Source organism: Trachemys scripta, chromosome 21 (genome assembly GCF_013100865.1).
Source record: "Trachemys scripta elegans isolate TJP31775 chromosome 21, CAS_Tse_1.0, whole genome shotgun sequence".
In the NCBI taxonomy this organism is placed as follows: Eukaryota; Metazoa; Chordata; order Testudines; family Emydidae; genus Trachemys; species Trachemys scripta.
Genome location: NC_048318.1, coordinates 18550234 through 18571620, shown reverse-complemented (window position 1 = coordinate 18571620; position 21387 = coordinate 18550234). Strand labels below are relative to the sequence as shown.

The following is a 21387-nucleotide window of genomic DNA, read 5'->3' as shown; positions in this document are numbered from 1 at the left end:
GCTGGTGGTTGTTCAAAAAATAAGTTTTGCCTCCAGAACACTCTGCCTCTCAGGCTGTGATGTTTTCGAGGGGGGTGAAGCTGTGGTTTAGAATGAGCCCTCTGGATGGCAAGAAAATTGCTGAGTAGCCGGTTTCCAGGCTGCCGAGGACTAAGCCAGGGCCCAGCTTGGCTGCCAGAAGCAACAGGCTTGGAATTTCCTCTGCCTGGTGCCAGGTCCTCTCGGGCTGGCCACTGCACTTCTGATGGGGCCAAGGCTCCTCCAGAGCCCCACGGAGGGGGGTGTTCCCAGAGCAGGGTGGGTTACACTTGGAGCTGAGAACCTCCCCCCATTCTTGGGGCCTAGGAGAACCTCCCCCCATTCTTGGGGCCTGATTTCTATTTTCTTTTCCAGGGTCCAAGCTGTTTTGAATTATGCAGCCTGCACCTCCCGCGGGGCTCCCGGAGCAGCCGCCTAATGAGCTGAGCTCCTGACAAACTTCGCTCTGGCTGCGCTCGGAAAATTTTACAGCCTTTTTAGAGAAAGGAAATGCCAGTAACGTCTGTCTCTTCTTATTTTTATGAGGGGGTCCCAGTTGAGTGGGGGATGGGAGGCTTGGAAAAGAAGACAGGAAGGATTTTGTATAGCACTTATTGCCATAACCCGCTGCCCCCCTCAACCAATGTGCATTGGAGTGGGGATGCTAGTGATTGGTGCATGGTAGAGTGAAACTGTCATGGCTGCACCCTTTCAGAGCTGTGTACAATATGGGGTAAGACCTGCAAAGGACCATCGGGGTGGGGAGCATGGTGGAGCAAAGGAGATTTCAGAGACTTGGGCAGTGAGAATAGGAGGAATCCACCAAGCAGTGACAGGCCCTGGGGAAGCAGGAGAGTGAATGATAGTGGCATGGGACCAGGCCACCAGCCTGGATTCCATGAAGTACTGAATCCCTCTGTACCTGAGCATCTGGCTTCCTATTGGGGAATAGTTCTGTGGAGACAGGCTCAACAGCTCCCCTTCTCCCCTGCAGCCCACAAATCACCTGTCATCTGTTGCTATGTGCTTAGCAGAGCTGGAAGGGGCTGAGGAGGAACAGGGAAAGTTCGCCCCCAGCTGGCATAATGCTGACTCAGTGGGAGGGGAGGGGAGGAAAGTCTCAGGTACTAGGAATTGGGGGCCACCTATGGGTGGATAATTTTGCATTGATGCCTGAACTTGTCCAAATGCTCCTCACACAGACAGTGGGGAACTCTGCTACTGGCTGCTAGGATAGTTATTAGTCATTTAATCGTTGCTAATTATGTGTTTAAATGAAATATAAAAACCAGAGTTTTATTATTTCTACTGTGGCAGCACCCAGGGGCCCCACCTGGGGTCAGGGCCCCATCCTGCAGAGTCAATTAGACGGTCCCTCCCCAGAATGTGTTAGTGACATAGTGCCTGGGCAATAATCTCGTGAGGAAAAAGGGCTTAGGAGCACCACGGTCCTTCTGACACAAGGAAGTCCAGGAGCCTGGTCTGTTCACAGATTGAATCTGCTCCCCAGGTGGACAGAATATTATCCCAGGAGACTGGCACCCTCTCTATTCTCAGAACATGGGCAGAGCAGGTTGCCCTGTGTTGTCCTGTGAATGGGTGCCTCCTTGTTCTGGAGTGATCTCGACTAGAATGAAAGGGGAATGCAGACTCCCTGGGACTTCTGTTGAAACTGCCAGCAAGGGATCAGTTGTGGCATGGTCACTATCTCCTGGAAGCCACCAGTTTGCTTATAGGTAACCATTAAACAGTTGCCAACTGGTCACGTTGCTGTTGTGCTGGGCTGGATTGGAGGTGGCTGCCTGGAGTTGAAAGTCTCCTGTTAAGGAGGCAGAGCTTGTGAACTCACCCACTCCGCTGTGAGGTCCCTTTGGACTAGGATTTAGCATGGCCAGAGAGTCTGGGCAGGGGGTTGCCCATGTGTCCATGCCTTGTGATCAGGCTGCTACCCTAGCTGTGTAGCGGCCTGATATGCAGCTCCTACCTTGTGTGCGTTAGTGGTGTCGCCGGTTCCTTTCTCATGGCCCATAGGGATCTGTGAGGAGGGGGTGGTAGGTGGAATATGTAAAAATGCAGCTGCCTGGGGAGATGCACAGCCTCTTCTCTGGGTTGGGAGGGGTTTCTGCATGATCTGTAGGCATCAGCTGTTGCCGGTCAGAGTGAATGAGTGTCAGATGTGGGCAGTGCATTGCCCTGGGTGGATGAAGGCTTGTGTTAGTCCGCTCTGAGGGCTTGTTTGTTATTTGTGTCAGGAGCGTGGCTTTGGATGGCTATTTGATGTGGCAGCCTCAGCAAGCCTGGCAGCCTCCAAAGCAAGTTGAGGAGTGGGGAGCAGGCACCAGAATTGTGCCCCATTCCTCCCTGTTTTCTGCTGCACAGGGGCTGGAGGGCACACCTCCCCAGGGCAGTGAGTGATGGGCCACCTCCCCTCCCCAACCTGGGAAGTGAGCAACAGCCCCCCACTTTCTCTAACAGATTTTATGGGTGGAATCTGGATTTTATTGGGCTAAAGCCTGGAGGCTGCCCCCCCACCTCACCCCCCAGCTGCGGAGTATGAATGCAGCCATCCCAATGTTTCCTCACTTAGATCCAGCACTGGACCTTCCCCTTCAAACTTGCAGCTGCCACTTGTGTCTGGTTTCAGGGGAATAGTAGGGTGGGATGGGAGCAGCACGGGGTCCCAGGTGCTCCTGGGATGTGATGCATTTGTGATTCTGCAGAGTACCATTTGACATCAGAACTAGCATGGTCTGGGGCCCGATTCTAGGAGTACCTGTAGCCCCTGTTGATGTCTGCACTTCCAGAACTAAGGCCTCTATTGCCCAAGTGACTCTCGGGTCATGCCCTGGTTTGGGCTGAGGCTCAATATCTCCCGGTGCCACTTGGTGAAGGAGTATTAAGTCTGTACTGGGTTATCTCCACATCAGAGTGACAGGGCTGATGCCCAGTAATTGAAAACCAGGCTAGACAGCGGGAAGTGGAAAAGTTTGGGTCTGAAAAATGAGGGAAGCAGCCACTCTCTCAGCAATGTAGGTGCTTTGCTATAAAGCACAGAACTGGAGGTGTATTTATGAGGGGACTGTGTGTATGTGCACACGTGGGCAGGGGGAAGTTTCTGCATGCATGTACATACAGTCAGGGTTGTTTTTTTTGTGTTTTTGTGTGTGTTTTTTTGCATGCCATGTTGGCTCCTGGCAGTCTCTGGAAGCACAGTCTAAATGACCTCCATTCAAGCCCAGACTCAGAGACAGACCCTATCTGCTCTCTTGGGAAGAGCTGTGTTCACAATGGCTCTGCTGGTTTCAGGATTCCCTTGAGCATGGTGCACAGGAGTTGGTTTTTGGCCAGGAAAAGGATGGGTTAGTCTATATCCTGGTCTTCATGGAGAAATCCTCCCTCTGCCCCAAACCGAAAATCACAGACTGATGGCCTCCACTGTGTACATAGCCAAATTCTGAACCCCGTTGTAGAAAAGGCCTTGGAGGGTTTTAAATGACTCTCTCATGGTCAGTTACTTATAGAACAAAATGTGCCACCTGAGCTGGCTGCTGCTGGGTTTACAGAGAAGAGCACCACTGAATGTGTGAAGGGAGCTGCTAGGGTTGTGAGCCACCAGACTTCTTTCAGAATGGAAGCCTTGGTGAAATGGGACAGCATGGGGGTGGTTGGGCATGAAATGGCTGTTGGCATGTGTACCCCAGGCCTCAGAACATGCAGCCCATGTGGTTTCAAATGGCTGTATCTGTGGGCTGGTCCACACTAACCCCCCAGTTTGAACTAAGATACGCAACTTCAGCTACGTGAATAACGTAGCTGAAGTCGAAGTACTTTATTTTGAACTACGAAGTACTTTATTTTGAACTACAAAGTACTTACCACGGGTCCACACACGGCAGGCAGGCTCCCCCGTCGACTCCACGTACTCCTCTCGCGGAGCAGGAGTACCGGGATCGATGGCGAGCACTTCCGGGATCGATTTATCGCGTCTAGACAAGACGCGATAAATCGATCCCAGAAGATCGATTGCTTACCTCCAGGTTCGGCGGTAAGCAAAGTATAGACATACCCTAAGTGGTACAGTGTCAGTAACTGCCCCAGAGACTGGGAGTTGAGACTTCTCCAGGTTGACAAATATCATGCTTTTAAAACAAACAAATAAAAAAAATGCCAACAGATTTTTTTATTTGCATGATGCCAGCAGTGGCTTCCCATTTTATAGTCTTAAATTGCTGAAGTGGATGTTTTGTACTTATTTCTTTAATTAGTTTCCTAATTGTTAGTAGAGTTTCAGTTTTTACACAGCAATTTTTTCCCCTGCTAATAAGTTTCACATTTAAAATGCTTTTCTATGCTGAAAAAGATAAGTCCAGGCCTTTCATTAGCATCCTTGCTGTGAGAACAACACAAACTCAAATGCAAAACAGATAAGCAAATAGCTTGTGCTATATTTACAGATGATAACACTTTCTGATGTATTGAACTTCCACAAGTCAGTAAAGTTGCAGTGCTTTGACCAGGCTATGCTACTCCATCAGCGTTTGCATGCTGACATCAATGGGAACTGTGCTGCTATGTCACTTCAGGTGCTTTTGAAAATCTCAAGGTACCGTAGGCACCTAAATATGGAGTTAGAAGTCTGTTTTTGAAAATTTGGGCCTATGTAAAAGTAACAAAATTATTGTGACTTTTATGTATGGAAAGTCTAAACTTTTCTTTGATAACGCTGGAGCTATTTTGTTTTGAAGTAACAAAAATTTTATGCCACTAAGAGAAGTCTCTAATAAAAATTAAATTTTAACTCTTGATTGCTGCTAACGCTTACACATGAGAGTCACTGGGAATCTGAGAGTAGCTCCTACTTAAATGTTTGCAGGGTCAGGACCTTAAGTTTCAATATTTTGTTTACAAAATTGTTTTGTAAAATTAAAATAAAACCCCCTGGGAGCTGTGGCATTTAAAATCCCGGCATTTATTATTCAGTTTATTAGAAATTTTAATCTAAAATTGCAATAGCACAATTTTTAGATTAATTTCACAAAGCCTCAACCAAATTTGAACAAATCTACTCTGGTACTTCTGGGTTCTCCTGCGGACTGTCACTGCCTCGCTATGAGCCCTCTCTGTGGACCAGTTTCCCCATCTGTCAAAGGGGAGAATACTTGCCTCTCTCATGTGTTTGCAGGTCCTAGAAGGTGTTATAGTGACACAGCAGTGTCTCTACTGCGCTCTGTATCCATCTCACCAAAACCAGCTGGAACAGTAATTTGCCTTATGTGATTAAATTTGTTAGTCTCTAAGGTGCCACAAGTACTCCTGTTCCTCTTTTTGCCTTATGTGGTATCTGGCTATGATTGGGGCATGGATGAAGGTGGGCTGAGGCTCAAATTGGGTAGGGCTGAAGTGATGATTGGTTGTTTGGAAGCAGCAGGAAGAGGTGGCAGGGGTCATATCAGCCCTCCCCCTTTCCAGGGAATGTCCACCTCTTGCTGCTTAGGTTTGCAACCTAAGGCCATTGTTGGCTGGGGCCCAGTTGAATGACTGAGTCTGTTGTTGCTATTTGTAGCTGTATTTGTGAATGTTGTCAGGGCACTCAGTGACTCGTATTTTCCTTCTTGTATAAAGTGGAGGAGAATTAAGCTAATAAACACCCCTGGAGAACGATCTGGAGGTGCCTGTTGCTCTCATTGTTTCTTCTACCCTTCCATCACTTTATGGGCAACAGGCCTTTGCCTCACACACGCATCAGGCTGGCTATAGTGTCCGACTTGTTAAACTCAGCTTTCATTCAAAGTCTTGTTTTTCATCCGTCCCAACATGAGGGTCAGATGGATATGACCATGGCCCTGCCCTGCTCCCATAGCAGAATTATGGTTGTCCAAACTCTGTTTTGCATCTTGGTCTTATGTCAGTGGGAACATTTCAGCTCACAAGGCTAGTTTCAAATGTATGACTCTTGAGTTGAGGTCTGAGGAGGAGAGATATTGGGATCATAGCTTAGAGCAGGGGGGGAGCCCATGCTTTGCCCTGACCCCAAAGCTACCCTGGCAACTAGCTAGGAATCACAAGTCCCAATTTAATTTGCATATAATTAACTTTTTAATGAGGATCCACATCTGCCCCGATACTTGCTGATGCCTCTATCTGCCCCCCGAAAAGACCAGGAATCGTTTGATATGAACAGCAGTGGAAACAAGCTGAGGGAGGCAACACAATCAGTGGTTGGGAAATGGGTCTGGGTTTCATTTCAGGTTTTGCTATAGAGTCCACCCTGTGGCCTTGGCCAAGTCTTCCCCTCTGTAAATGGAAGGCAACTATACTTATACTCGGGGCTTTAAAGTCCTTGGGAATAATACAAGCCATGAGAGGGGAATCTGGCCTTTTTGGGCTGTTTAGTCTCTGCATCTATGGGGGCACATGAACTAGGTTCAAGATTTCTGTCACTAATGGGGGCTCTGGTGCCATGGAGCAGGCTTTCTGCCCTGATGCTATCTCAGCTCCTTATCCCCTCTCCATACTCTCTTCCCCTAGGACTCTACATCCCAGGTGGCACAAAACAGAGTCTAAAGGTAAAGTGGGGGTTGAGGTCTAGAAGCTTCTCTCTGCCACTGTGCCCAGCAGGATGTATTACTAGGGAGAACCTGAATGCAAAGCTTCCCCAGGTTGCCTCATACTGCAGAAAGGGAGCCAAAACCTTCTCTACCCAGAGACAGGAAACCAGAACCACGTGTGCTGCCTTAGAGCCCAGCTGATACCTCACATCTGCAGAGAAGGGACTTGGCTTGGTCTAGGTTCTCTGGCTGCCTGCCAAGGAAATGACTGCTGCATTCTGTATCATCTGTTTGAAAAATGAAGGGGGGAAATACAGGCCTTCACTCCCAAGTGTATGGGGGAGGGAGGAAACTGTAAACCTGAGTAGTCCCTGATAGGGTTTAGAATTGTCTAGTACTTAAAGTTGGGGACTGGGAGTCAGGACTCCTGGGGTCTGTTCCTGTTTTTCCTAGTGACATACTATCACTGCATCAGGCATCTATGCCACAACCACTGCGAGGTGGGGAGGAGTTTCAGTAACCGTCTGTTGGTTACGTTGAGACCGGGCAGATATTATCTACCAGGCTTTGGGGGGTTCGGACCCAAGTGCAGCCCTGGCACAAGGGCCTGCAGCTCCACCGAATACACTGAGAGAGCCACTTGCGTTGTGTCTGCCTGAGATTCCTAGTTAAGGGACTGATGGGTTTTATTGTGGGGCTCTTCCCTCCTTGGATCCAGGTTCTCCAATCACTGTCCCGATCTCTTCCTCTGACCCTGAGTTCAGGGTCTTGGGATTTCTGCTTCACGTCTCTCACAGCAGTGGTTATTGGAGGAAAAAGGCAACTTAAGCTTTCTCAGCACAAGCTGTCATGTTTGTTCAATTACAATGCAGCAGCAGTGACATCAGCCCCTGCCTCCTTCTTATTGCTGGACTGGAGCATAGTGGGCCCTTGGCGGACATCTGCTGCCTCCTCCCCCCACCACCTCCTGATAGGCAGGCTGCAATGGCTTTCCATTGAACTGAGTTGCTCTTTACATCACTCCCCCACCCCAACCAAAGCTTCCGTCTGCTCTGATAGGCTCCTTCACTGGACCTTGAAATGGTGGTTTCCCTGGAGCTGGCTAATATCCAAGCAGCTTTCCCTCTCACTGAATGGTAGGTTAAAAATCCAGGGAGGATGGTGGAGGCGAAAGGCTTAAGGGAGCCTGGGTGTCACTTGCTCCAATCTGGCTTGTGACAGGCAAACCTCCTCCAGGCTAGTCTCCACCTGGAGCCCAGGGCCCAGACATACATGGTCTGGGACATTTGGAGCTTGGATTGGTTTGGCTGGAGTAGAGACAGGTGCGGTTCAGCTGTGAACTTAAGGCCACATACCAGAGTCTGGTGTCTGGCTCAAACGTATCCCATGGAGGGTGAGGTTGCCAGTACAGTGTGTGTTGCTGTGGCTTTGCAACTGGCCCCTTTCTCCAAGAATGAGTGTCCGTTTCCTCCCACTGTGTCTAACTGGGGCAAGAAACTCTCTCTTCTCTCCCCCCGCCCCCCTCCAGTGGGCTGGAAAAACGCAGTTAATGGATCTCTTTCCCCTGTGACCGTGACCTGGAGACTCAGTGCCTTCAGAAGTCACAGAAGCGACTCCAGTCTCCCAGCCTTGGAGTGCTTTGATTATTTATTTATTTATGGCCTCTTCCCGTGCTGGGCCCCTGTGTGTGAACATGCAAGCACTCCAGAATGGTGGCATTCTGTGAGTATGTACGTGGGGCACCAAAGGAGGGGAAGATGGTATAGTCTGAAGTCCAACTTTTGCCTTCTCCCCAACCTTCTCGTTCCCTGACACACATTCTCTGAGGCCCATTAGCTTTGTGCTTCTAGCCTCAAAGCTCCTTTGGAGATGGGTATATGCCTGTTGGGGTGTGGTCTACGATGCCACCCCTTTGTGCAGCTACAACAGACAAAATGTGGTAGAGAAATGGAAAATCCCTTGGGAATTCAAGTTCCCATCTCCCTGCAGGAATTTTAATGTTAGTGGGAGGAGGGGGGTATGACCTGGAGCAGTGTCACTAATCACCATTATGTAACCCCTCCTCCCAAGAGAGGGTAGGGAACAGCAAATAGAAACATGAAGGGGCAGCTGGCCTGTAAACTGTGGGACAGCCCAGGGGTGAGATGCATGGCTTGCTACTCAGAAGAAATAGTAGAGAATAAAAGGGTGCAGCAGTAGTGACTGTAAAGGCAGGTTTGGAAGGAAGGCATTAGAGGATTTCAGGTGGGACAGAAACATGAGAGTTTGGAAATGAGTGAATGGATGTGGTGGGGGATTTGCTGCTTTGTGGTGGGAGCAGCATGATATGTGTGAGAGAGAGATTCAACAGGGCTTTTACAAGAAGACACAAGTCTCCAGGTGAAGGGAGATGGAGTTGATTTTGCTCACACTTACCAGCGTCTTTTCAGTTGGTGCCAGGGGGGTGGAAAAGCCCAAGAGCCCCTCCAAGATCAGAGAATCTACTGCTGACATAAAGAGTAAAGTATCAGAGGGGTGGCCGTGTTAATCTGAATCTGTAAAAAGCAACAGAGGGTCCTGTGGCACCTTTGAGACTAACAGAAGTATTGGGAGCATAAGCTTTCGTGGGTAAGAACCTCACTTCTTCAGATGCAAGTCTTGCATCTGAAGAANGTAGGCAAAATGGCAAGTGTAATGAAAGTTACAATGTAGGCAAAATGGCAAGTGTAATGAAAGTTACAATGTAGGCAAAATGGCAAGTGTAATGAAAGTTACAATGTAGGCAAAATGGCAAGTGTAATGAAAGTTACAATGTAGGCAAAATGGCAAGTGTAATGAAAGTTACAATGTAGGCAAAATGGCAAGTGTAATGAAAGTTACAATGTAGGCAAAATGGCAAGTGTAATGAAAGTTACAATGTAGGCAAAATGGCAAGTGTAATGAAAGTTACAATGTAGGCAAAATGGCAAGTGTAATGAAAGTTACAATGTAGGCAAAATGGCAAGTGTAATGAAAGTTACAATGTAGGCAAAATGGCAAGTGTAATGAAAGTTACAATGTAGGCAAAATGGCAAGTGTAATGAAAGTTACAATGTAGGCAAAATGGCAAGTGTAATGAAATGGTGAACAGAAGTTACAATGGTACAGTGGATAACTTAAAAACAATTTCATTCACATTGGTTCTACACAGTGGGAGAGGGAAGACTCTATGTCAAGGCCTAGGAGAAACAAACCAGGAACCAAGCTTTTCCCAAAAGGCTGGTGACTTAGCTGTGTTCCCAGGAAGGGAAGTATACGCCACCATTTCCAAGGGGGACTGAAACTATTCAAAATGGTGTGAAATGGGGGTGAAGGAGGTGCCAGCTCATGTCCTGGGAGAAGGACCGTGCCTGGCAGGGATTTCCTTACGCAGGAGCATAGGACAAGCTTTTCTGAGCCACAGGGAGGAAGCACTGCCTCTCGTGATTATACTGCAGGGTTCTGTGCTGTGCTGGAACAATGGGTCCTGACCCAGATGGGGCCTCCAGGTGCTGCTGTGATCTAATGTGTGGGAGGTGGGGGTTTGAGGGAGGCCCGGACCCATTGGGCTGCCTAGTTCTTCTGCGAGTTGATGCAGCCATGTATTCTACTCAGCCAGTGCACCGGAGCCAGAGAATTTTCCTAGAAGTACCTGTAATAGGCGGCACTTGCGTCTCATGCTCGTAGCCCCTACGCAACACCACCTTGACCCTCCTCAATTTCTTCTTACTATCTGTGGCCAGAGTCAGAGCTCTGTCTGGTTCCTAACCTCACAACCTCTCTCTTCCTTGGTAATTTTTTTCTAATTGTATTTAGTTAAGTAGTGCTCTTAGTATAGTGTTAGTTAGACTTAGCACTAGTTAGATTTAGTTTAAAAATTTCACCAGTGATGCCCTCACCAGGCTTTAAACATTATCTGTCATATGGGTGGATGATACCCATCAACAATCCCCACACACGATACTTGCTGTGCTTAGGCAAAGCCCACATCAAGGAGTGGTGTTCAATTTGCAGATCATTCACGAAATGGATTCAGGTGGAGAAGGATCTTTGTCTAAAGCACAACCTGCTCAAACAGGCCATGTGACCTACTTTGGCACCAAGGCCCTCATCAGAGTGGAGGTCACCCTCGGGTTCTGAGAGTGCTGACGTTTCATGCTCTAGAGCCAATGCATCTCTGAAGAGATGGAGGAGGCGTTCCCCATCAAGTGCGCCGGGGAAAAGATCATAGAAGACCTATGGAGGCCACTCCAGGTTGTGTGGGGACTCATGCCTCCTCCAGAAGGCGCACAGACCAGCATGCTGTGAATGCTGGAATACGGGATGGAGCAGGTCCTGTTAACTGCTCCCCAGTACTGCGCAAGGACTGCGTCGACTCCAGTTCTGGCGCTGGAGTGTCTGTTGAGTCTAGTATTGCCGAAGGTGATACCAGCACTGGCTGTTTCCATGCTGGTGGTGTATCAGGTGGCAGTGGACCTCCTTTGCCTTTCTGTCCCAACCTCTCCCTCGGTCCAAGAATTTGCAATGGCTGTGTCATTTATAGCCCCATTGGCTGAATGGGCTGCTAAACCTGTCTGTTGGCACCACATCCTGATGTTTCCCTTTCACAGTCAGTGGAAGTGAGGCTAGTGCCAGACTCTGCACAAGAGATCTCTGTAGCACCAGGAACTTTCTCAGCACCTTTGCTGTCGGCGCTGCTGATGTTACTATGGCAGCACTCACCACCCTCTACTTCAGCAGCGTCTGTCTCCTCGGTGCTGACTTCCGGGTTGACAATGCTTCTGACACCAGAAACAACGGAAGCGTACTCGGTACCAGCAATACTGTTTCTACTGTCAGTGCTAGTTCTCTCTTTGTTCTGGGCTACGGATGAGTCAGTCTGATTGCTCAGATGCTTAGGGCTGGCTCCACCTTTGTCCCCTCAAGTCAGGAATTCCTCAGCATACAGGTTGGGATCCTCCTCCTCCTGCTCTCTCTTGCTTGACCTGCATCGGGGGCCAGGCTGTTCATGCAGCATTATGGGTACCAGGATTGGTGCCTGTGTCGTGGCCCTTCCCTGGGGCCTTCTGGCCACCAATGCCCTATCCATGCCAGTAGCCTACACGGAATCCATGGGATGCGCCTTGGTTGTGGAGGTCCCACTCCTCATCAAGCTCTAAGGAGAGATCATCAAGTATGTCTATGGCAGTGACCATGGATCCACTGCAGGCCCAGGCACTGGTGAACCTTCCCCTCAGGGAGCCTCCAGAATCATCCTTCCAAGTCTGTCAGTCCTGGAACAGAGTCTGGGTCTGGCATAGCTAAGTGCTTTGTCTTCATCCCTGGATGATTCTGCTGTACCTGGCTCTTCCTCTCCTTCGACACCAGAGGATTTCCAGGCATACCAGGACCTTTTGCAGCATGTGGCTGCTTCCCTCGGTATTCAAGCAGAGTTTCTGCAGGAGAATACCCATAAGTTTTTGGATATCCTGCAGCTGTCTGCCTGTGGAGTGTCACCCTCCCTGTTAATGATGTGCTCCTGGAGCCTGCTATGGTTCTTTGGAGAATGTCTGCTTCAGTACCGCCTACTGCAAAGAGCTTGGAGAAACACCCAAGCCTTTCATGACAGTTTGGATGTGTCTGGAGTTCTTGGGTCACATGTACGCTTCCATGCAGGTGGTACAGTTTCCAAGGTTGCTTTTTTGCCCCCTTTGAATGTGGCACAGGACAGTTTGCTGTCTGACTCTTCAGATTGGTTTGTCTCCCTCCCCTGGTCCTGGACTCCTTCCAGTGATGGATGGTTCTGGAGAATGTTTGTCAGGGCATTCCCTTCATCCGGCCCTTACCAACCAGGTCCCTTGTCACCGACACTTCCATGATAAGCTGGGGAGCACATCTGGGGTTGCTGAAAGTTCAGGATCTATGGTCTGAGCAAGAGGCCTCACTGCATATCAACATGCTGGAGCTTCAGGCTGTCTATGATGCCTGTCATGTTTTTCTGGACTGTATCAGGAGCTCAGTGGTTCACATACTTAATGACAATACCACTGTGCTGTGTTATGTCAGAGGTGGGCAAATTACGGCCCGTGGGACCCTTCTGCCCGGCCCCTGAGCTCCTGGCCCAGTAGGCTAGCCCCCAGCCCCTCCCCTGCAGCCTCAGCTCGCTCCGCTGCCGGCGCAATGCTCTGGGTAGCGGGGCTGCGAGCTTCTGGGGCAGCGCAGCTGCAGAGCCCAGCCTGACCTGGTGCTCTGTGCTGTGCGATGGTGACGGTGTGGCTGGCTCCAGCCGGGCAATGTGGCTGTAGTGCCGCCAGCCCCCGGTGCTCCAGGCAGCACGGTAAGGGGCCAGGGAGTGGGGGGGTTGGATAGAGGGCAGGGGAGTTTGGGGGGGTGGTCAGGGGGCAGGGGTGTGGATGGGGGTGGGGCGGTCAGAGGGTGGGGAACAGGGTGGTTGAATGGAGACAGGGGACCCGGGGGAGCAGTCAGGAATTAGAGGAGGGGTTGGATGGGGCGGCAGGGGGAAGTCAGGGGCAGAGGTTCCGGGGGTGGTCAGGGGACAGGGAGTGGGGGGCATCAGGGAACAGGGTGGATTGGATGGGGCAGGAGTCCCGGAGGGGTGTGTGGATAGGGAGTGGGGGCTGGGCCATGACCCTCTCCCCTAACTGGCCTGCCATAATGTCCGAAACCCAGTGCGGCCCTCAGGCCAAAAAGTTTGCCTGCCCCTGCATTTTGTGAACAAGCAAGGGGGAGCACGCTCCCGGGGGCTTTGTCGAGGCAATAAGGTTGTGGCAGGTTCTGTATTGAGGAGATTATCACTCCCATAACTGATCATTTGACCAGGGTCCAGAATCATCTTGCAGATCATCAAATCAGGAATTTTTCCCTGAGTCACAAGTGGTCCCTGAAGAAAAGTGTCCTCCGGGTCATGTTCGCAGCCTTGGGCATTGGAGTGATTAACCTGTTTGCTACAAGGGACAAGAAGAAATGTCATCTGTTCAGCTCTCGAGGGGCCCTTAGTCTGGACTCGCTTCTTCTTTCATATGGTTGGTGTAGAGCAGCAACTACAATTTCACCTGAAGTTGATTGAGCCAAATGGCTACAACAGGAGTAGCAGAATTTATTGCAGTGATGCCTCCTTCATATTTATAAATTGGACAGTAGGTAGTGATGTGTTCAATGGTCTGTTGTGGGCAACCATGCTTGCATGCCAGGGAGTCCTTGATTTTCCATTTGTGCATTAGATGTCCACATCTACTATGGTTGGTTCGGATTCGGTTCAGAGTTGACCAAGATGACCATGGAAGGTCAAACTCAGGAATCTTCTGCATGGGATCTGGCACAAGGTGCTTATTTTTTAAGTTCTCTTTAGCCCAATCTGCTTTCCAAGCCTCCTCCTGATCGTAGCTTGATTGCATGAAGCTAAATGAATGTTCCCAGAAAGGCTTGCGGGACTTAAGACATTGTGGGGTGCATTGTCAAGATCTTGGTGGACAGAAAGACATCTGTTTTCCTGGATTTGCTGAGCTTTGTGGAATGTCACTGTAGTTCGGCATGTTGGCGGGGAAGCAATGTTAGATAGAACAGGTAGTCATGGTGTTGGAGTTGACTTAAGGGTTCCCGTAATGCACTGCATTACTATATTCAGCTGGATGTCCAATGCCAAGGTAGCCAAGATTCTTAAAAGGGCCCCTTCATCTCCATCCACTGGTCTGAGGGCCAGTTCCTCTGTGGGACCTTAACATAGTCCTAATGGCTTTGATAGGACCTCCTTTTGAGCCCCTGACATATCGTCCCTTTCTGCTTTTGTGTCAGAAGACTGCATTCCTGGTAGCGATAACATCAGCAAAGAGAGTGTGAGTGGCAGGCTCTGTTGGCAGAGCCTCTTTATACACAATTCTCCAAGGACAAAGTGACTTTACTACCGCACCCAAAATTTTTGTCGAAAGTGGTTTCTCAGTTACGTTTGAACCAGGCAGTTTATTTACTTGTGTTCTTTCCACATTCATCTATGAAGGAGCAATGTCGCCGTGCAAAAGCTGTCAGTCAATGTCTAGCCTTCTGTCTGAACAGACTAAACTGTTTCATCCTTCACCTTGTCTGTTTGTGTCATATGCAGATCGTATGAAGGGGCAAGGGGTTTCCTCATACCTGATCTCTAAATGGATGACGTTCTGTATCAAGACTGTATATGAAGTAGTTTCAGTTACACCCCTCAGCAGGTGTGAGCTCATTCTACAAGAGCGCAAGCAATGTCAATAACATTCCTCAGTGACATCTCCATATTGGACATTTGCAGACTGCTACATGGTCATCGACACGTATGTTTATGAACTGTTATGCCATTGCCATATCAACCGCAGATGCAAGTTTTGGTAGGGCGGTCCTGCAGTCCTTGTTTAGGTAGACTCTGAGCCCCACCTCCTGGGGTTAGTACTGTTTGTGAGTCACCTAAGTGGAATACATGGCTGCATCTACTCGAAGAAAAAGAAATGGTTGCTTATTGTAATGATGGTTCTTCAGGATGTGATGCAGATGTGAATTCCACGACCCACCCTCCATCCGCCCTACGTTGGAGTCGGGTCTCTGGGTGTTTGGTGCGAAGGAACTGAGGGGGGTTGAGGTGCTGCCACCTCATGTAGCCAGAGGAGGAGCTATGTGCACGAGGTGCAAGCGCCACCTCCTACAGATACTGCTAGGAAAAATTCTCTGGCTCCGCTGCACGAAGTACAGAATACACATCTGCGTCACATCTCGAAGAACCAGTTACAGGGAGTAATGGTTTCTTCTTTCAAATCCTAAAATGGCCTATGTCCCCTGTGGTCTATAATTGTCATTCTCTCCCATCCCTAGTGCTTGGACCTGAGCGTGACCAGTGCTGGGAGAGGGCTAGATTCTGGATACAGCTTGATTCCTTACTACAAAGCAGATAGGTCTTGCTGTGCTCTGCTCCAATCTTTCCCCAGCTCAGTGCTAGGCACTGCAGCCCTAACATGTCAGGTGCTCTTGGCGCCTCTGATTCTTGCCGTAGTTATGGTTGTTGGTGAGCTGGGAAGCAGTTGAGATTTATATGCTGGTGTTTTGACTCCAGGCCCTAGGTGCAACTGACGCACTGGCTCCCACACCTGAGGAGGTGCACCTCTGCTCCTGTTCTGCTGATGTCTGCTTCCCCTATCCCCAGGCTAGGGCCTGACTGAAATGCAAGCGAAGCTAGCAGCTATTTGGGGTCCCCCACCTCCTCCTCCACAAGGGGGAGAAAACAATTCATTGCTAGTCCCCCTCTATCTCCTCCCACCCCAGTCAAGGGAAAGAACTCTCAGACCATTCCCCACCACCTTCCTCGTGTTTTGAGGGGAGCATGTTCTAAGGCTTCCCCTACCGAGGATCATCCTCCTCCACCACTCCATTTTTTTTTTTATCCCAGCGAGCAGAGTTGTGCTTACTGGGACAGACACAGCGGAGCAGTTGCCATGCAAAGGGTTAATTCTGTGCAGCAGCTTGCTGTGTGCTGCAGGAGTGGTGTTTAGCAGCTTGCTCCAGTTGGCTTCTTTCCCAGAATGCTTTGGAAAAGCACTGACCTCTGACCCCCAGTACAAACTGAGCCCAGCACGTGGGAGGGAGAAATTATTCCCAGACCTTCAGGCTCCAGAGTTTACAAGCTGCCTGCAATAAAGCAGCCATTTTTTCCCGACAGTCACTAAATCTCCCCTTTTAGTTCCACTGCTAACCCCAGTCCCCCCCCCCCAATTCTTTTTCCTGGAACTTCTCCTCCAAAGGTGACACCAACCCAGTGGCCCAAGGGCTTGTAGCTCTGCAGATCTTCAGGGCTGCCGGTTCTAAGCTGCAAACCGTGACTCTCGTTGTGGAAATTTTGTTAGACTTGGCGGTCAGCCTCTTGTTGACTGGTCCGGCTGCTTTCTGCATAGTGCTGTGCTCACTTGAGATGCCTGCATGCCTTGTCAGGGCCTCTCCAGAATGGTTCCTCCAGGGAGTCTCTGCACCTGCCAGTTTTCTCCTCGACCCCTACCCAGTGTGTACACATGTAGAATCCTGTGCCTGCTCTGACTGTGGACTGAGACTCCTCACAAAACGTGGCGGCAAGGGGATCGGTGCTTGTGTTACAGATAGTACCTTGATAGAGGAGCATTGTCTACAACAGCTCACAAAATGCCAGTTTAAAGGGCTGGATTACAGTAGTTCATTGAGTGGCAATATTGTCTTAGTGGTCATATCAGGAAATAGGGAGTCAGGACTCCTGGGTTCCATTCCTGGCTCTGCCACTGGCTTGTGCAATTCCTTAGCTTCTCTGTGCCTCAGTTTCATCATCTACAAATGGGAATAAAAATACAGTGGCCACACTTACCTGAGGAATTGGAAAGAGTTAATTCATCTCCCTCCATATTCCCTGCAGTGAGTCTAGAATTAATTTCCAGCCAAGCTGGCCACTTTCTGTGAGTGATTGCTGTGCGGGAGACGCAGGTGACTTCACCAACTAGTATTTGTAAAGCATGCGATCTGTGCACAAGAAATCAGGGAGGTGCCAGCTGGTGCTCTTTCCCTTATGACTTCACTGATAGCTCCAGGTGAGACTGTAAGCTGTGTGTGTCTGGTACTGTGCTGAGTACATCAGTGCTTAGCATTGCCGTACAGGTAGGTCCTGCAGCAGAGGGTGTGGGGAGTTATTCATGTTTGAACGGCATTTTGAGAACAGTGTGCACTCATTATGAAATGCGGCCGTGCCCTGGGCACTACAGGATCCAGATAAATAAAATAGGAGTCAATATTTAAAAACATTTATTCCCTGCTCCTGCTGCTGCTTATATGCAGATTCCTCAGACAGACTGTGGGTCTCCCTGAAGGTGGGGAAACGCCCGCAGTGTGCAAGATTTAGAGCTGCAGACCTGGGACCTGTGGATCATTGCACTGGCAAGAAAGAAACCAAGTCATTCTCACTTCTAGACACATGCACAAAGCCAAACCCCCTTCTCAGGAACAGCTCTCCCACTGCATATTGCTTTGGCTTAGCTATTTTTCCACTATACGATACGATAGACATTACCAGGGCTAGGGGAGCACATATCAAACAAGTAGTACTTTCTCCCAAGCTCTTTCAAGATCTTGAGGGATCTGCAGGGGGAGCAGACCTTAGTTTAGCCTTGGGCTTTTATTTTATTTTCAAACCAAGGCATTTTCAGAGGGCAGTGTGGCCAGAGACCCGTGCTGTGTGCTGTACTGCCCGAGACTCTACTGACAAAGCGTGATAGAGAAACCATTTTCCTAAATACATATTGGTCTGGTCTAGAATCCATTTGCAGTCAACAAAAAAGCACATTCATCTGAATCCCCTGCTCTCCCCTCTCTGAGAGCTGGGTTTTGTTTTTAAATCTATGTGGCAGGAGACCAAACTGGCTGAGTCAGTCGGCTGGCTGGCCACCAGAAATAAAAATGTGGTTTCTGTCCCCTCCCTCCTTCTCCCTTTGGTATTTTTTTTTCTTCTTCACTTAGCGACAGTTTCATGTATTCATAACAAACCTCTTTCTGCCTCACTCCTTCTCAGGGCCGGGACAAGTGGAAGCTGGTTTTTGTTCTGAGAATCAGTCTAAAAGGAAAAGGTGCTGTGTGGCAGCTTGTTTTTGTCGCACTCTCTAACCCACGGTGATGGAGTTTCTGAAGGGGTGGGAGGCTGGACATTTCAAATTCTAAAGCTAATGCTCTGTGCTTTTCTAGAACTTTATCTGCCAGTCTCCAGGTTTGCAGCTAGTGGTGCTTCCCCACACCCACGTGAGGCAGTTATTACCCCCATTTCACTGACAGTTAATGGAGGTGCAGAGAGGTTGCCTGAGGCCACACAAGCTAGTTGGTGTTAATCCCTTTCTTCCTGTTGTACCACAGGAGGCCCCCTGGCATGGGGTTGCTGCACCAGCCACAGGGCAGGTGTTTGGGGAATGAGAGGAGGTGAGAGGTGAAAACTGTGATTTCTAAATGTTTACAGTGCAAGTGGCCTGAATGGCACAGAACTGGGGAGGCTGTTCAGAAAGAAACTAGAGTCAGTGTTCACGCTTGGGTGTCCAAAATTAGCAGCCTAAATACAGTACATGAGAGGCCTGATTTTTTCAGAGGTCCTGCATACCTACCCCTAGTTCCAAGTGGCTGAATGGCAGTTGTGGATACTTAGCACTTCTGAAAATCAGCCATTTGCTTCTGGAGGTGCCTGGCTTTGAAACTCTTCTGGCCTTGATGTCCCTGTGCCTGGCTTTTCCCCCAATGCTTTGCATCTGGATGGCAGAGGGGAGAGTTCACGTGCTGGTGGCTGTCCATCTGGCCAGCGGCTGGGGCTCGGTGGCAGTGCTTGTGTCTATGCCTACCCATCCTTGAGGTACTGCAAGGAGCCATTAGTTAATGTTTGTGCACTGGGAAGCACTCCGAATGCTAAGTGTTATTACCGTCTCCCACAGAGGTGAAATTGCATCACTCCCTCCCAGACGATTGCACCAACTCCCAGGGCAAAGTACGTGAGTCTGAGACATGCACACACCCCCAATTCGTACGGAGGGGGTTGTATGTGAACAGCAGCAGGAGGGTTTAAAATCCTCTCTCTGCTACTGACTGCGTTCATAGGTCTCCCCTGGGGTCTGCTAATTCCCAGGGGAGAGCACCCAGCCTTGGAAGTACAGCTTTTCCCCAGGGCTTTCAGAAAGGCTGCCAGCCCCTGCACTTGTCGCATGCCCCCATGTTCCCTCAGAGGAGCATTCCTGCCCAAAAGGTTGCTGCTCTAGCAGGAATAGCTCTTGGCCTCAGGGTGGTTGGCTCAGACCTGCACAGCCTGCTGATGGCATGGAGGGAGCTACCTCCTTTAGGTCCCAAAATCTCACACATCTCTCCTGCTTCTCTGACACCCTAGGGGAAAGATCCCACCTTTGGTTCACTTTAGGGAGGAATAACAAGGAGTCTGTGGCCCATCAGGGTAAGCTGATTACAGGCCGCAAGACATTTTGTGGACAATAACTGTCTGCAAGCATGGCCCCCCGCAGCTCCCAGTGGCCGCGGTTTGCCGTTCCTGCCAATGGGAGCTGTGGGAAATGGTGGGCCACCGGGACATGCTGGCCGCCGCTTCCCATAGATCCCATTGTCCAGAAACGGTGAACCACAGCCACTGGAGCTGCGTGGGACCGTGCCTGCAGAATGTCTCGTAGTCCGCAATCAGCTTACCCTGATGGGCTGCAGGTTGCCCACCACTGCTCTAGAGTGTCAGTGAAGGTGCATGTGGGTGAGGGAACCATTTTCAAGTTTTTCTCTGCAACCACAAGGGCTAGAAACTTACTTTTTAAAATGAGAGCTGAGATTTTCCTGTAATCACAGGATTCCAGGAGCTGGGACCTTAAGAAAAACATCAAATGTTGTGAGACTTAGCAACTCTGGCTGCTTCCTACTCAGCCTACATCCTGAAGATCCCAGGAGAGAGCTAATAAAGCAGAGGTGTCAAGTATCAGAGGGGTAGCCGTGTTAGTGTGGATCTGTAAAAAGCAACAGAGGGTCCTGTAGCACCTTTAAGACTAACAGATGTATTGCAGCATAAGCTTTTATGGCTGACCTGAAACAATGCTTCCTCAGCTCTCGTCCACTCATACCCCTTCTCTACCTACGCTACATTGATGACATCTTCATCATCTGGACCCATGGGAAGGAGACCCTGGAAGAATTCCACCACGATTTCAACAGCTTCCACCCCACCATCAACCTCAGCCTGGACCAATCTACACAGGAGGTCCACTTCCTAGACACCACAGTACAAATAAGCGATGGTCATGTTAACATCACCCTATACCCAGGGCAGGCTCTAACTTTTTTTTGCCGCCCCGCCATACCCTTCCCCCCCCTCCCTGCAAGCGCCGCCGAAATCCCCGCCCCCCCAGCACCATGTAACCCGAAGCCCCGCCCCCAGCACTGCGCCGCCCGAAGCTCCTGCCCCCCCCTCAGAGCGCCGTGCCACCGAATAAAAATAAATAAATAAAAAATCGAGCGCCGCCTTGCCCCAAGGTGCTGCCCCAAGCACGTGCTTGGTCGGCTGGTGCCTGGAGCCGGCCCTGCCTATACCAAAAACTCACCGACCGCTACGCCTACCTTCATGCCTCCAGCTTCCACCCCGGACACACCACACGATCCATCGTTTACAGCCAAGCGCTGAGGTACAACCGCATCTGCTCCAACCCCTCAGACAGAGACCAGATCTTCACCAAGCATTCTCAAAACTATGATACCCACACAAGGAAATAAAGAAACAAATCAACAGAGCCAGACGTGTACCCAGAAACCTCCTGCTACAAGACAAGCCCAAGAAAGAAACCAACAGAACTCCACTGGCCATCACCTACAGTCCTCAGTTTAAACCTCTCGAATGCATCATCAGTGATCTACAACCCATCCTGGACAATGATCCCTCGCTTTCACAGACCTTGGGAGGCAGGCCAGTCCTCGCCCACAGACAACCCGCCAACCTTAAGTATATTCTCACCAGCAACCACGCACCACACCATAACAGCTCTAACTTAGGAACCAATCCATGCAACAAACCTCGATGCCAACTCTGCCCACATATCTACACCAGCAACACCATCACAGGACCTAACCAGATCAGCTATAACATCACCGGTTCATTCACCTGCACGTCCACCAATGTCATATATGCCATCATGTGCCAGCAATGCCCCTCTGCTATGTACATTGGCCAAACTGGACAGTCACTACACAAGAGGATAAATGGACACAAGTTTGATATCAGGAACGGCAATATACAAAAACCTGTAGGAGAACACTTGAACCTCCCTGGCCACACAATAGCAGATGTAAA

The 21387-nt window shown here is 49.8% G+C and overlaps 1 protein-coding gene across 3 annotated transcripts in view; it reads left to right on the top strand.

The window, feature by feature from the left end:
* BCL9L (BCL9 like) overlaps positions 1–21387 on the top strand; it is a 94405-nt gene that overhangs the window by 10417 nt on the left and 62601 nt on the right. The window contains exon 1 of one of the 3 annotated variants that reach the window (XM_034754469.1): positions 14660–14860. The exons of the other annotated variants lie outside the window; for them this stretch is intronic. The gene's annotated coding sequence lies outside the window, so the exon portion shown is untranslated. Of the gene's footprint in view, positions 1–14659; positions 14861–21387 lie in introns of those variants that run through there. 3 annotated transcript variants of the gene reach the window in all.